The following is a 16,816-nucleotide window of genomic DNA, read 5'->3' as shown; positions in this document are numbered from 1 at the left end:
TATTCAGGATACGTGATCAATTGGCACAAGTTTGTGATGTTTATGTTGAGGGGCTAAGTTCCCCGCCTTCCTGCCGACTGCACAATAGTGGTGGAGACGGAGGGGTTTCTCTATTTGGGGATCTTTGTCACTTCAGATCTAGCTTGGTTACAGCTCCAATCTGGCCCCCCTATGGCCAGGTTACGAGCGGATGTGAAGCATTGGAGGTCTCTGCCTTTAACACTGGTGGGGAGGGCAGCACTCTTTAAAATGCTGGCCCTTCCTCGTTTTCTTTATATACTACATAACTGTCCCCACAGAGTCCCAGACTCATATTTTAGAGCTGTTGAAGGTGAGATTCGCACGCTACTGTGGGATGGAGGGGCCCCCAGGATCGCACTGCAGAAATTGACAAAAGGCTGGTACGACGGGGGCATAGCACTCCCTGACCTACACAGTTACTACTGGGTGGCTTAATTGGTGACCGTCAATCACTGGATATATCATCCCCGAACGACCCAGCATATCCTCTTGATCGATACCAAACTGACCGCCTCCGGGTATCTGGGGGCCCTGTACACTACTGATAGGAAAAATAGGGGGAGGTTCTTTGGACCTACTCAACATACATTGGAAATTTGGTGTATAGTTACTTCCCGGCTGGGGTGGACAGGAGGCCTCTCACAGGCTACACCATTGTGGTTCATCCAGAAGTTAGGCATGCTGTGCTATCAGCCCGGGTTTGATAAATGGGACCTCACCGGGGTCTCAGCGGTGAAGGACCTGGTTAAGAAGGGAGCAATACTTACCTTCGGTGATCTCCAGAAACAATACCATCTGGCACAAGGAGAAATGTACAGGTATTTACAGATTAGACATTCGATTCAGGCGGCGTTCCCGTCTCTCAAAGATATACCAGAGTCGTCACCTCTGGAAGACCGCTTGCTAGACGGGCCCCTCAATTCAAAGGCAATATCTCTAACCTACAAAAAGTTGAGTAATAACCTGCCAGACACCTTTCCGAAGCTCAGGGAGAGGTGGCAAGACGACATAGGTCCTACAGATGACAAAGATTGGCAAACGGTGCTTATGTCCCCTAGAGAAGCAGCTATCACACAGAGATTCAGGCTGATTCAACTTAGGGTACTCCACAGATCATACATCACAGGGAAAGTTTTGGCGAGAATAGGAGCTAGACCTGACGATCTTTGTATGAAGGGGTGTGGTCAGAAGGCCACATTTTACCATACCCTGTGGACTTGACCAAAGATACATGCCCTTTAGGAGGGAGCCTCAGACCACATGCAAACAGCTTAGCGGAAGGATTAGTAATAATACCACAGCTGGGGCTGTTGAACATATGGGAGGCGACTGATCTCACGGAAGTTGAACAGCAATTTACAACACTGGGATACACGCTGGTGAAATGAGAGCTGGATAGAGGATGTGGGAGAGCAAGCCCACCACTCGTCACCCTGTGGGCCAAAGAAATGGATAGATGCATGTTGGCAGAGAACAAGGTTTTTAAGGCTTGGTGGTGTCACAAGAAATGGGATAGGAAGTGGTCACATTGGAATAAATATCGAGGGGATCCCTGTGTGTCACCTACTGTTGAAATGGAGATGCATAGACAAGTGGGTCATGTAGGAAATGTTTATTATGCAATTAGAATTAATGTCTGCTCGATTATCTTGTTGACTATCTTGAACATGTTGTCCAATCATGTATGTATGGCTGTGATTAAAACCAATAAACAAAGTTAAAAAAAAAACTAAATGTGTGTGTCATTTGGGGTCAAATGTGAAAATGCGGTTGTCATTTGGGGTCAAATATGGAATTAAGGGTATCATTTGGGGTCAATTATTAAATTAAGGGTGTCATTTGCGTCCAGATTATCATTGCTAAGCCATAAAATGGCCCGCAACCACACAGGGAGTGATGTCTGCATGCTTCCTGTTTACTGGAGGAGTGCTGTGTACTTTCACTCTCTCTTTTCAGCACATTGCTGGGGATTGTGGAGAGTGCTGGAGGTTTGGTGGTGTGTGCTGCAGATTGGTTATTAGGAGAGTGCTGCTAGGTCCTGTCTCCTGTCGATAGTGTCCTTGTGAAGTGTGTTCTACTTGTTTTTACGTGTTTTATAGTCGCTTGTAGTTGTTGGGTCTGATATATTGGGTTTTGATTTGTTGCAGTGGGTTTAGGTGTGTGCAGGGAGATGGTGGGTGTGAGCAGGGAGGACAGGATATCCGAGGGGGCAGTGGTGGGCTTCTTCTGGCTGATAAATTTCTTCCTGCCAGGGATGGTGGAGATGGGAGGCCGTATCCTCTCCGGATATGACGTAAAGGTGCGGCAGGTCAGGTGGGAGCATGTGCAGGCGCAGATACTGCATGTCTTTGGGGTGGAAAGGACTGTGTGCCAATGGAAGCACTGCTGGCAGGATTGCCTGGCACGTCAGGGTACCCTGCTGGACCACATTGGAGTCATCATTGGCCTACAGTGTGGTAAGTTTAAACTCCAAATTTAATTATGAACACTGTAGTGTAAAGCCAGAATTTATGTGTGTGACACACTGGTGTCCAAGTGCAAAAATGTGGCAGAGTGAGGCAGGAGACGCAATGCATTCACACCTAACGTTGGCACGTCAGAAACACAATGCTGCATTACATTGACAAGCATGGGGTGCAGGTTGGTGTTCTCCACTGCGCTTGCGCAACACTTAGCACTGTAGTGCCAAGGCTGGCACCATTGTGCAATACTGCGTGCAGGACAAAGATTGTTTGTGCACAGGAAGGGTGACTGTACATGAAAAATCTAAGGCATTGTTTCGGGGACCTGTGTGCTGCACAAAAGAAAGTCTAACAATGCTGTGCACATAAATATTGGTACGTTTGCTACGCTTCCGTTGCACATAGGCTATGTGTGACAATGTTTGAAACATGTACAATAGATCAAAGGTAAAAGGACATCTCCAGAGTGTCATACACCAGCAACACCTGTGAAACAGCCTTGTGCAATCTGCAGCTATGCAATCATACAAAGAGCATGTATAACATCATGTTGTGTGTAGAAATGGGACCTTGTGAATGTGTCACACAACTAGAATGCGCAGGTTTGCTAGCATTGTCATCTTATTTGGCCCAACTCAGCATTCACAGGTCTTGTGTGAATGGCTGGCAAAGTAGAACCAATCATTTAGCAAACATGTTACACAACTGTACAGTTACCAAGCATTGTCTGTAATGGTGATGATATGTAAGATGAATATGGCACGTGTGATTTCACATCTGATGCCAACACATATTGGGTTTTATGTCTCACAGCTGGATGACCTCTCATCACGCAGGGGGACATTGACTAGTTCAAGGACCCACATGCCACTGCTGAGTTTGGACATTCTATATTGGCATGGTGCGGTGTCATGTATGGCTGGCTAAAACAAGTAATGGCGTAGTATGCAGTATGGGTGTGTATCACATGTACCTTGTACCTTGCCTAAAGTGTGATGATGTCTTGTTGAAGTCATAAGTGTGTATGAATCAGTAGGTTAAGGTGGAGCTGTGCATTTGTCTTCCAGTTGTAACTTTGCACATCCCCAGTCAGTGATACACATGTGACTTAGGTCTATGGGTTCTGTCACTACAGCACATGCATGTGGATGACAGAGCACACTGATATGATAGGAGACATGTAAGTGGTATAGCTGATGAGTAACAGCAGACATGGAATGCATGTTCATCCTTGACTAAGATGACTGTGCAAGTGTGACTGATCATGCACAAGGAGGCTGTGGTTTTTAGGCCGTGCATGCTCAGACACAGGTTGTCAGAGTTATTTCGCAGGTATGCTGCATACCAGCTTCACAGAAGTAGCAGTGTGTAGTTCTGAGCCAAGCATATCATTGGCACGTTCCACAAACACCTGTGGAAAATGACTAAAATTAGGTATCTATAAGCGGCGTTCATTTATGTTCACCACAGCCACTGTTGAAAGTAAAGTGAGAATCATGAAACAGTGGCCACGCCATCTTGTCCCTTTTAGGCCCCACCATGCACGTAAGTGGCAGCCATTTTGTGTGTTGTGGCCTCTCTGCCCACTGCCAATAGCCTGCGCGTCTCTCCCCCTCACTCCCCGGCCTCGCAAGCATTCCCCCGCGCCCCGACAGCCCCCGGTCTCTCCTACTTGGGCCATAAACACACCTCTAGCGTGACTCTGTCTCCGAGCCACATCCCGTGCTGAACCCCCTCGCTCTTTCATCCCATTCAAAGAACAGGCCCTTTTGATAACCTCTTCCTCCCTGCCCGATTGTCCGGCCTGATCCCAGGCCATCACCTAGCCCAACAGATGAAGTTTATTGCCCCCTACAGTAGGACCTCGCCTCACATCAAAGGAGCGGGGATTAATCAATGCTTTCACACCCCGAAGATCCGACTGATCACACACATCCCCGTTCCCAGCGGAATGTCCAGCTGCGCGATAACCACCACATGCTGAGATCGGGGTGGGAACTCTACTGTAGATGTGTGTGGGAACGGGCCTGGCCCGGGGATTCCGAGGATGTCTTTTCTGTCCTTCAAAGAAACATTACGGATGCAGTGTATGTAATAAAGCTATAAACCTGTGTATAAGAGGCCAGGCCTCAGAGATGCGGTTAGAACACCTCGAGGAGATACCCTGTTGTCTGATTTGACGTGTTCTGCTCCGTCGGAATAAACTCCTGTTTCCTGCCTTCCGTCTCCAGCGCCTGCCTTTTTGTTTGGTAATCTCGAATGGTATGAGAGGCGGCTAACGCCGGGCAAATACTGAAGGGTTCTTGGTCGAATTCGGCCCTACCTTTTTACAATTGGCGTCCCAAACATGGGGCCCATCAGCGACACGTGGATCCAGTGGGAGAGGTCCCAACGACAGAGTGAACGACGGCAACGATCGGGAAGTGCACCTGCCCGATAGGCCCTCGTCTGGCAGCCGATCATCCGAACTTCACTGGTTCTGAGCAGACCTCTCTCGAGTGATCTACGGTCCTGACTGGGAACCATCAGGAGTTCCACAGCAATTACGGAGAATAGAGGACGATCAGGTGCTGGAAGCGGAAGACGAGAAACTGTCCATGCGGTCCGGGTAAGGTCGTGTAACACGACAAATTGCGAATTGATTGTTTGATTGTTTGAAAATACTAGTATTACTCATTTGATTGTTTCTGAGAGATTCTCTATTTGCAAACAAGCACAGAGTCGCAATACTCTGTTTAGTCTTTGCAGATAGTGAAGGATAGGTAACGCAGGCTTTTGCCCCCGTTGTAATCCGTCGTGCCTATTTTTATCCCTCATTTGATTGATTGTTTATCCGAACATTGATCGTTTGGAATTGGTTCTCTTTGGATCATTCTCTATTTGCAAACAAGCACAGAGTCGCAATACTCTGTTTAGTTTTTGCGGATAGTGAAGGATAGGTAGTGCAGACTTTTGTCCCCTTTGTAACCTGTCATGCCTATCTTCGCCCCGTTTGTTGGTAGTTGGTTCAGCCCGGACCGCTTATTAGAGGTAGATCATCAGGCTCCACCGGAGGACACCCCTAATAAAAAGGACATATATATAAAAATGCGGATTAGCCGCTGTATCGTGCTAGCAAACTATAACATAAAAATCATTAGGCAAAAACAAAAGGAATCGAGCAAAATCAGTAGGCCACTGATGGGATCTTTTTGACCCCGGTAAAATAGAAACATTAGGAACAACCCCTCATGAGAAATATGAAACTAGTGAGAAGAACCGAGCTCGACGCCATGATGGCCGCAAGACAGCTCGGCTCCGTCGCCCACCCCGCCCAAATAACGACAAAACCCTATGCAAATATTATAAATATATACAACACTCCAGCAAAGTAACATGTTAAAACGTTTTATTATATAACTATTTACATGGCAGCCGGCTGCAACAACAAACCCAAATGCATTTGCCGTCTGCTTGACGCTGTTCCTGTTGGGCTACTTTGAGCTACTTTTTAGTAGGCTTTGGGCTATAAGAAAGTCTACAAAAGCCATCAGCCGGCGAGGTAGCGTCGGTGGCGGACCGTTGTGCGAATAGGCCGGAGGCTACCCCACGCGCCGAGGCCCGTCCCCAGATCGTCCAGAGGTGATGTCCAGCAAGTTGTGTGAGGGGGATGCCTTGCTGATGGCTCCCCCCTTTGTTGCCTGGTCCAGCCATCTCGTATATCTACGCCAGGAGATGGCGTGGGGCGCCCGCGGAGAGGCGGCACGGACGGCCCCCTCTCCCCCGCGCCCCCCCCAAGTGGAGGTTCCTCTCCTGCACCAAGACTGCCATTCGCGTTCCACTCGCGGACCCCCCCACGGCTGGCTGACCGGGAGGGGCCGCTCCGGTGGCCATGGTGAAGGGCAGCTGCTGGGGGGCTCTCAAGATGGCGGCCGACACCCCGGATTTGGGCCTGGTCCACTAGGATGGCTCTGGGCTACCATGGAACTCGGATGCTTGCCTGCTCGGGCATGAGCCCCACTCTTGAAGACGTCCTCTCAGTTTTAAAGATTCTACGAGAGTCGTTGGCCCTCGACTCCCGCGGGCTTCCGGTGGGGGCAACCGCCACTGTTGCTCGACTATCCCCCATGGATATGCCGCTGCCCCGGGTGACCGCCGCCTTATCCACATCTGGTGCCGAAGGAAAGACTGATTCAACGCATCTGTGGATGGATACGCCTGCTGTCCCGCTCTCCGGAGTGGCCACAACGTTGTCACAAGATGGTGGCGCTCTCATGCTAACACCAGCCTTTGTCCGAATTACTAAGAGACACTGTAGACTGCCAACTCAATCAGTTCCGGTGGGACCTCAGCGTGACCCGGTAGGGAAGATTTTGCCTTCCTCGCCTTTAAGTCGCGGTTCATGCCGCCTGTCCCTTCTGCTGGCGTTAACGGAATTTTTTGAACTGCCGAAAGGGATTCTGGTCCGGCCGCTAGTTATTGGAGGCATTTGAACTATACTCTGGATCCGCCTAGTCTCGACCAAAATGGCGCCAGTATGGGCGGGACTTGCAACTCCTTATGACGATTCTAGTTACTTAGCCGTGATGTTATGGGGGATGTATGCGGTCTTTGTGCACATGGCGGGCGGGGAAGTGTACTGACTGGGCATGCGGACAACCCTATTGATGTCGGGTTTTTTACTATTGATTATTGTATTATTAAAGCTCCGAAGTAATGGTCACTCATGATACTCGCCCATGGTATGCGTATGAACGATTTTATTGTAACTGATCCTGTTATACTTTCAATTATAAAATCAACCTTCACTGATCCTGCAACCGTTTGTCACGTCTAGTTTTTCCAATTAAATGGCTCGCTCGTTACGTACTCCTGTACTACAGTGTAATCTCTGTACCTCATGCGTTTCCCGTCTGCCCCGTGGCCGGCCTGTATGGTTGGAGGCCCGTATTTGAATGCTGACATTTTTACAATCAAGGTTTTAAAAGAAAAATATACATGGAACTAGCATCGTAACAGTCATTTAGATTGATAGGGTTGTTTTTTAAAATACCATGCTCTGCGAACAGGAACGACCCTATACCACCGTAAACCTTTTCTTTTCCTCGAATGAAAACTTGAATCCGTCACCCCCCCCCACCTTATACTGAATACCCCTGGCTTTTGACCCTTCCCTACACGCGGTCTGTACTACCGCCCTCGGGCGATCTATGTAATGAACAGACTACCATTGGTTATCTTTCCGCACTACCAGTTCCTCTGGGCTTCAATGCCGAGACACAAGGGACTGCATCCCAGAGAGATAAGTCAAGTACGTGGTAGGTAAAAACATTTTCGTGTTTATGCGCGCTGATGTGCTTTGAACGCTCCCCCCCCCCCCTCTTTTTCTTTTTGCAGGTTACATCGAAATTTCAGCTGAAGTATGGAGAAGGCCTAAAACCGCACCGGGTTCCACGCGAGGAAAATAGGCTAGCTCTGTGAGACGGTACATTATATGTAGGAGCTATCTCTGGGAGCGTGAAAAATTGTATGGTATGAATGTGCGCATGGGCCCTGATGTGTACGGTATGAATGTGTATGTGTGGCGCACGTCTGGGTCAATAAAAGAATGCTTTTTGTATGATTGAGGCGTTGATCGAACGGTTAATGGGATAGGAAGATTAAGCCCGAACATGGTACCTGCATGTGAAAGACGAATAAACATATAGCACTTTCCTTACTTAGGAACGACTCTCTCTGGAGCTAGCGAATGGGAGAGTGGCCTACACCAGAAACTTGAAGGCTTATTTCAGTACGACGAACCCAACCCCAACCGATATCCCAAATGTACACCCAAAATAATGCGCACCAGTGAGTCAATTTATGTGCTGACTAAATAAGAAAAGTTAAGAGTACCCCGGGTTGGGGTTCATCCAAAACCCCCCTCAGCCCAGATATTTGGGATATTGTTATTTTTTTAGATTTACCCCTTCTCCTTCCACCCTCATAGAAAAGTCATAATTGTACCATCGCACGTCCGACTGACACCCCTCCTTTACCTCAACTTGGATCATCATTTGCTAGATGTTGGAAGACCCCACCGTGAGTTTAAGCGCGACTGGACTAGTGTCCGACCAATTAAAAAGGAGTAAGTATTTTTGAAGCGAGGTTACCAACAAAAATTGTCTACTATTAGGAAGGAAGGAGAACAAAGAGCTCGACCCCCAAAATGAATTAAAGGGAATACTGAGAATACGCAACATGCACGACAAAGTCCTTTTGCCCAAAATAGCTCTGTGTTCTGTCTTAGGTTTCCGTACTTGATGTATGTACTGTCGCACCCTATCTGGTATTTGTGTGTACGTAAACTATGAATTTATGTTTTCCCTCAGCTTGTGTTTTATTCGTGAAACCGACCTGTACTGTTCTATATGTGTGTGCACTGAATAACCTATTATTATACACGTTTCTCTCTCTCTCTCTCTTTATGTTGTACGTGTGTTAATAGCCTATTTTGTGCACACGACGCTCTCTCTCTCTCTCTCTGAGGGCTCCCTTGCTCCCTTTTGAATAAATGATGACACTGTACCTCGCTGGTACAGGTATAATTGGCTTTAGACACGACAGTGTTTGAACAAATTGACAGAAACAAAACGATCGTACTTTGCCATGTTACTACCTCTCCTTTCTGTAAAATGATGGAACTTAATTGGCCGAGAAAGAAAGGACAGGTAAGACGACTAATGTCCCCTAATCTGACCCTTAAAAGGGAACTATATGTCAGTGGCTTTTGTTTTAGTGCTTTAGTAACACCACCCTCATCATTCGGATTACCACCGCCCATTGCACAAAAGTAGAATGTCCGAAACGTCCCCGTTTTTCCAGAATGGTCCCAGTTCTGTAAACCAGCCGTCCCAGAAAAACTTAAAGACTGTAGCTGATGACCTTGTTTTTAAAGATAAATCGTCCAAAAACTGATAAAAGTTAGCCGTTGCTGTCAGAAAAGAAAAAGAAAAAAATGCTTAACGTATGTCCTTCCCTGGAAAAGGTAGCTGTAAGCCCATGATAATAAGCAATTCACACTTTTTATGAATTAGCAGACCTTGAAGAAAGATATAGCTCAACAGGATTTGTTTTAGAAAAACACAAGTCTTTACTGGAGGAGCCGGTTTGAATTCGATGAACCATGTAATTGTTGGATATCAGACTTCTTGCCACGCTTGCGAATATGACAGGAATAGACACCAGACAGACATGATGTTTGAAAATAGAAAGATACTTGCCGACCTGCACCACAGTCATAATGCATGAGTTAACAGCATACACCGATGTAAGGGTTCCTAAGCATCCACCCTATCGTGACCAATAAACGTTTCCCCAACTACTTGGGGTTGGGAGAGAAATTAAAGTGTGTAAGCATTTTCCCCTGCCAGTTCTTTAAGGCTTGTTTTTTTTGTACTCATTTAAAGATAACGTGCGGTCGTCGGAGGAGAGGGGACGGATGTGACGCACAGCCTGGCTGCAGATCTGGGAATATCTATGACCTTTAACAAGGTGGAGCCACAGAGCAAAGAGTTGCGGGACAAGGCACCATTCTCAACGTGGGAAGTGAAGGAAAGAAGGGCTGTCCAGAAGCCCCTGCATGTTAATGAGCTCGTGCCGAAAGTCCCAGCCCATTGTGCCCGATCGATGGGCCCACTTGCTCGAAATGTCTGCCCTCCTTGGTCCGTTTCAGACCCGATCCCACTCCACCCTCTTTTCCCTCGGCCTCCCAAAGCACGCCCCCATCACCCCCTTTTTTTCATATGGAGTTTTTGAACTTGACTTAAAGAAGAAACACAGCACAAAAGATAGAATAGGGTTTGTCCGAAAGAAGAACGGAATACGGGTACCCCGACTAAAGTACCTATGGTAGATTAGTTAGGTAACAGGACAAACAGGACTGTGGTCCGAGAGCAAAGAGTGGCCACACCATGCAACGCGAAATCTGAATCCGAGCTGGACGCTTAGCTCCACCGCCGGTGCTCAACAGTGCCAACGAAAGAAGAAAAACAATGAGAGCCTACCAGTGATGGCTCGCTGTAATAAGACACTGGAAAGACGAACCTTTGTTTTGACATTGCCACCCCTTGACTGCCCCTTGTATTAAGTTGAATTCCTCTGCCAACCGCTTTGTATTGATTACCACCCAATTGAGCTTTCGAAACCTTACATCGGTCACTTTCAACTGTACATGGATAACTAAGAAGGCGTTAACTCTGTATCTTGATGATTGTGGAACACCAGTTATGCACATGAACATGCTGTCTAGTTTTGACCCCCATGGAGTCCAGGCCTCAAGTGATAATACCCCTTATCCTGCCAGAACATTTTTTGTATGACATCATGTTTGTATTCGAACGAATCTCCTACATCGTTCAATGTAATGTCCCCGCCTCCAAGGACTAACGTATGACGCAGCTAATGTAATTTTGTATGCACTGTCTCCCCACCCATCACATTGACTACATATGGTTATGTACGATTCTGTCTGCATTGATAGCAGAATCATTTCCATCTGCCTGTAATGCATATGGGCTACCAAAGCGAATTGTATAACTAATGTCAGCTTGTACATCCTCACCTATGACATGAACAGGAATGAACTAACTTATGATAAAAACTGGGGACTGTGGAAAATGACTAAAATTAGGTATCTATAAGCGGCGTTCATTTATGTTCACCACAGCCACTGTTGAAAGTAAAGTGAGAATCATGAAACAGTGGCCACGCCATCTTGTCCCTTTTAGGCCCCACCATGCACGTAAGTGGCAGCCATTTTGTGTGTCGTGGCCTCTCTGCCCACTGCCAATAGCCTGCGCGTCTCTCCCCCTCACTCCCCGGCCTCGCAAGCATTCCCCCACACCCCGACAGCCCCCGGTCTCTCCTACTTGGGCCATAAACACACCTCTAGCGCGACTCTGTCTCCGAGCCACATCCCGTGCTGAACCCCCTCGCTCTTTCATCCCATTCAAAGAACAGGCCCTTTTGATAACCTCTTCGTCCCTGCCCGATTGTCCGGCCTGATCCCAGGCCATCACCTAGCCCAACAGATGCAGTTTATTGCCCCCTACAGTAGGACCTCGCCTCACATCAAAGGAGCGGGGATTAATCAATGCTTTCGCACCCCGAAGATCCGACTGATCACACACATCCCCGTTCCCAGCGGAATGTCCAGCTGCGCGATAACCACCACATGCTGAGATCGGGGTGGGAACTCTACTGTAGATGTGTGTGGGAACGGTCCTGGCCCGGGGATTCCGAGGATGTCTTTTCTGTCCTTCAAAGAAACATTACGGATGCAGTGTATGTAATAAAGCTATAAACCTGTGTATAAGAGGCCAGGCCTCAGAGATGCGGTTAGAGCACCTCGAGGAGATACCCTGTTGTCTGATTTGACGTGTTCTGCTCCGTCGGAATAAACTCCTGTTTCCTGCCTTCCGTCTCCAGCGCCTGCCTTTTTGTTTGGTAATCTCGAATGGTATGAGAGGCGGCTAACGCCGGGCAAATACTGAAGGGTTCTTGGTCGAATTCGGCCCTACCTTTTTACAAAGCAAAGATGGTCCAAAGAATCACATAGGCATGTTTGGCCACTGCAATGGTGTTGTCATGCTTCCTCCTTGGGGTAATTCCCTGGTCGACACTGGCTCAGGTGAATAAGCCCCTCTGTACAATTTAGTGACATCACCCGCATGCATCTACTACACATACTTCAGTCCTGCAATTATTTCTGTGCCATATATTTAACAATGCAGGCCTCTAAAATGCTATCTGTCAGAATGCATTGCCCAATATAACACAATACCATTATGACTCCAGGTTCACGTTACAATGGGGAATGCCTTGTAACAGTTTGTGTTGTGAAGGACTGCGTAGTGCAATTTACTAAATGTAAATGTGGGATACTTGTAAAGTGCACTGTTACTCTACCCGAGTGTCCTGGCGCTGTAGACCGCTGGGGAACCCGTCCTGATTTTCCCTGTGTGATGGTCCCTTACTGGGTATCTCCAGGGTGAAACCAGGCATCCCCGGCGTCTGTGGGGGGCCGTTGTAGAGATGAGGCAAGCTTAATGCCCAGAGTTACCGAGTGTGTTCCCTGGTTAGAGTAGGCACTGAGGTGAGAATTATCGAGTCCGTTGACCCTGGTCCAAGACCCTGCCGCGTCGGGAATTGAACCCTGGTCCCGGGCCGTTCTCTGCTTACAGGTCTGCCGCCTCTAACCAGTGAGCCACACCTCTCCACTATAGAGTGACAATAGTGGATCCAAGACATGCAAGATTGACAAAACATATGAAACAATGGGTACCCCTCTGGGCAGCAACGCGTCACCTATTGTGAAGAAGTGATGGTGAGAGGCCCAGCGCCTCATGTCCAAGTCAGTGTTCGGCTACCTGACGTGTTTTCATGTGTGCTGCATGATGCAGCACAGATGAACGTGTGAGTTGGGCTGTCCCAGAATTGCTCCGGTGCAGGGAGGGTAACCCTCCTACATATTAACAAGCCCCCTGCACACAGACACCCTTGCACTCTTGGACAAAAGTCCCTGTGTTTGCACAGACTTGTTGCACTGCAAACAGTCACTTGGGGACACGCAGGGCTGCACATGCGCATTGTACATATGATGCTGCACTGTGTTGCAGGAGAGGATGAGGGTGGCACTACAAACGGAGGGAGAATACCTCCCTCCTCCGATTCCTTGTACATGTCACCCTCAGTCTGGGTATGTCCTAGCAACATCATTTTACACTGACAGTCTCATTTGTTTCTGACTGTATATGTCCCATGGCATGCACTGGCAGGTCAGTCTCCCCAATATGTAGTCACTGACCCTGGATTCAAGATTTTGTTGTGCAGGTCACTCTCTGAATACTCTGAATACACATAGTTACGCCAAAGTGTAGGCTCCCATTTTTGAGTGCTCATGTATGCCAGATTGTTATGGAGAACATTGCCATAGTCCAAAGGAATCACAAATTTTGATTGTTCATATTTTACAGACAACAGGATGCCAGAGGAGTCCCACGACTTCCAGGTGAGGAAGAACCGGTATCTCCACATAAAGAACGTTGCAAAAGGGTACCGCAACATGCAACTGAGGTACCATGAAGACAAGTAAGCTGGCACTTGGAAGTTGGTGCTCGAGGTAACAGCATGTGGGCACAAAAGTGGCGCACAGGCCATCCCAGGACCCTCTGGCGTCAGTGGTGGGTCCCAGCATGGACTTGTAGTGTCCCATCCCCCTACAATCTCACACACACAGGGGACAATGCCACCTGCACCTGACGATCAGGTTGTGATTTTAACTGTGCGGGACAGGAGGACTCTGATGGACAACAATATGATGCTGGCAGAGCTTAGGAGGGAGATGTCCGAGCAGACCAGGCTCATGGAGGACATCAGGAAATCTCTGGGACTCCCATGATGCCTGCCGATGTAGAGCCCCATGCCCCTCTTCTCCCTTCCCCAATGTTGTATCTAGTATTTTTAGTATTGTTAGGTAAGTATTTTAAGTGTTAGTGTAGTTTTAGTGTGAGCATAAGTAGTGTTAGACTTTAAGGTAGTTTTAGAATATTACTGTTATGTAGTATTTGGGGATAAGTTTCCTTTTCCTGTGAGTGGGGGGGTTGATGTCCTTGTTGTTTAAAAAAAATACATCTTTGTGTAGGTTAAGTGTGTAGTTAGTTTGTGTATAGCTTAGATGTCTTTGTCCTGTCTCATGATGTGCCTTAAGGGTGGGAGGGGGGTTGATGTCTTAGATATGTTGTTGCGTGTTTAGGATTAGATAGGGTAGAGAGTTCAGGAACTTTTCACTTTATTCTAGTTAGTTTAGATTAGTAGTAATTAAGATTATTGGTAGTTTATAAAAGAAGAATTTTGTAATTTTATAATAAATGTGTAAGCGAGGGGCTGAGTGGGGGCGCGGCAGAAATAGGCAACAACCGGGTTCTGGTTACTTGTGGGTTTATTAGGGTAAACAAATGGTCAGTACAGCTCTGTCGGCTTGAGGGGGGCCTCCGGGGTGACCTGCTGCGACTCCTTCTCCGTCTACGGACCTTCTCCTTCTTCCGGTGTACTTCAGGTGTTCGTGGGGCTGGCTCTTCCTCGGAGTCCGTCGCGGCTGGCTCTTGCTCCTCCCCGGACGGGAAATACCAGAAAAAAAGAAACAGGGACTGAGTGAGAACACTGGATACTCACTAGAATACGGGGATAGGGAGTGAGGGATTAGTCACCGGTGCTCGAACTATTTACAGTGCCCTAGGTGGTTGGAGGGTAGTGCACAGGAATAGGGTACCGGGACTTAGGTCTCCCGTGGCTTGGTACCTACTGTACCTTTACTACTAGCCCAGCCCCGCAAGCGATCACGCACCTGAGTGAGCCACGCACCTCCCCTGGGTGAGTGGCTGGGCGGCTCACAGGAACGGTGGCCTCCTGGCTTTCTGCCGTCCTCAGCTGGCGCTGACTCAGCTTCCCTCTGTGCTTTCTCCTCCTCTGCTCTCCCGGCCTCTGGTGGTATGTGCCGCTCTCCGCCGTCCTCCTTCTCCCGTGATGTTCCTTCCGACGTCTCTCGTTTCCCGTGTCCTCCTTCTCCAGTCTCGCTCGTCTTCTTCTCCCACTCCTCTCTCCACGCTTTCCGCTCCTCCGTCCTCCAGGTGTACAAGCACACCTCTCCTTCCGGGTCCCGACCTTTTGTCGGAAATGCGTAGTCCGCAGGCTCCTCCCCTTCTGTCAGTTTCCAGGACTTAAAGGGCCACTCCACCTCGGCCGTCTCCGACCCGCTCCAGTCCATGTCCTGAGATGAGGAGAGAGAGACAGATGGGGGTGAAGGTAACACTGGGTTAGTCCATTCCAGGCCTGTCGAGGTGTCCAGAGGGATTCTGGGAGTTGTAGGCGGTAAAGACGTCTCGTATGCTAGGGACCTCCTATACACCCCGTTACAAAATGGTTACCAGTTTTCATTTTGGCTTGCACTTATGTCAGGGGTGATGTGGTGGAGTGTGGGTTTTCACCTTGTATGCATCTCATATCATCACTGGACATGTTGAATATGTAAGTGTGGTCATGACATGTTACTTAGCAGGATGGATTGTGTCAGGTTACCTTAGATGTGAGCACAGTAAACTTGCATGGATAACAGGGTGGCATGTAGGATTTACGGCTTAGTCTAGGGGCAATAGTTTGTGAAGTTATACATCTTAAGTGTGACTCACGGAGTTGGGCAGCACATTGTTGCACATTTACAACACTACGTAGGGACATGGCATTGAGAGGATATTGTAGTAGCTACTGTTAACCATCATGGAGATGGATGGATGGCTGGGTACCACAGATTGCGTCATAGCCCTGCATCTCACATGCTCTTGGTGCTGAGTCCATCTACATTGCACAGACCTTGGCACACTTGCTGCGTCATGCAAGTGTGTCAGATTCTTTTGAATTATATGTTCCTGTGCAATGAGGCTGAACTTCCGGGCCATGCAAAGTAGTAGTCTTTCTGTGGATCCATTGGGACCTGCATATGGCAGAACAGTGTGTCTGATTCACATAAGTCATCTGAGAGTAAGTCATGAGTTTACGTTTTCCGGTATTCACAACAGACATTTATGAGTAGTACAGTTAGATGTACTGACTTCACTTATCCTATATGCCTTTTGTGAGTGACTGAAGTTGGAAAGTCATAAATTTGTCAACTCTAACGTTTTTGGGCATGCACACTGTTCTGCTGCACACAAAAGGTGAAACGTTGAATTGATCCCTCTTGTGCCAGTGTCATGGCAACTTCTCCCAGCTGTTATCTTTTGGTGGCTCATAGTGATGCCACCCTTGAAATGGTGGTACTGCTTCTGACTATATGGTCAGTGCAGTGCACCACGCATCTCTAGTCACATTGCTCTAGCCGTTCACAGTGGTCACAGCATGTGAGGGTTCCAAAGTCAGTAAGCATTGTTCGTCCACAGGAAGGGGCTGACTGACGCTTAAACACTTTGGGCTGAGTCCCTATTGCCAACTCTACTTCACTGAGGCAGACATTGTGGTTCAATTAGTGGTTGGTAGACATGTGCCCTTACATATCTTCATCAATGTGTATATGGGGTGCACCATCTTGGGATGTGAAATGCAATGTGAACCTTCACAACAGGCCTTGCCCATCCTGTAGAGTGTGAGTAGATATGCCAGGAGATTTTCTTTTAGCAATTATAAAGGGGGACATTACTTGTGGCCTGCAACAGACTTTGCCTTTTTTACACACATTCCTATTTCCTTCATGGATGTTGGGCTAATTTGGGATATTGCTAGATTGGTGCATTGTAGCAATGGGGGCACAGCTCGTCCACACA

The sequence above is a fragment of the Lissotriton helveticus genome, chromosome 6 (assembly GCF_964261635.1).
Source record: "Lissotriton helveticus chromosome 6, aLisHel1.1, whole genome shotgun sequence".
Lineage (NCBI taxonomy): Eukaryota > Metazoa > Chordata > Amphibia > Caudata > Salamandridae > Lissotriton > Lissotriton helveticus.
The sequence above is the reverse complement of the archived record's forward strand: the minus strand, read 5'-3'. Positions refer to the sequence as shown.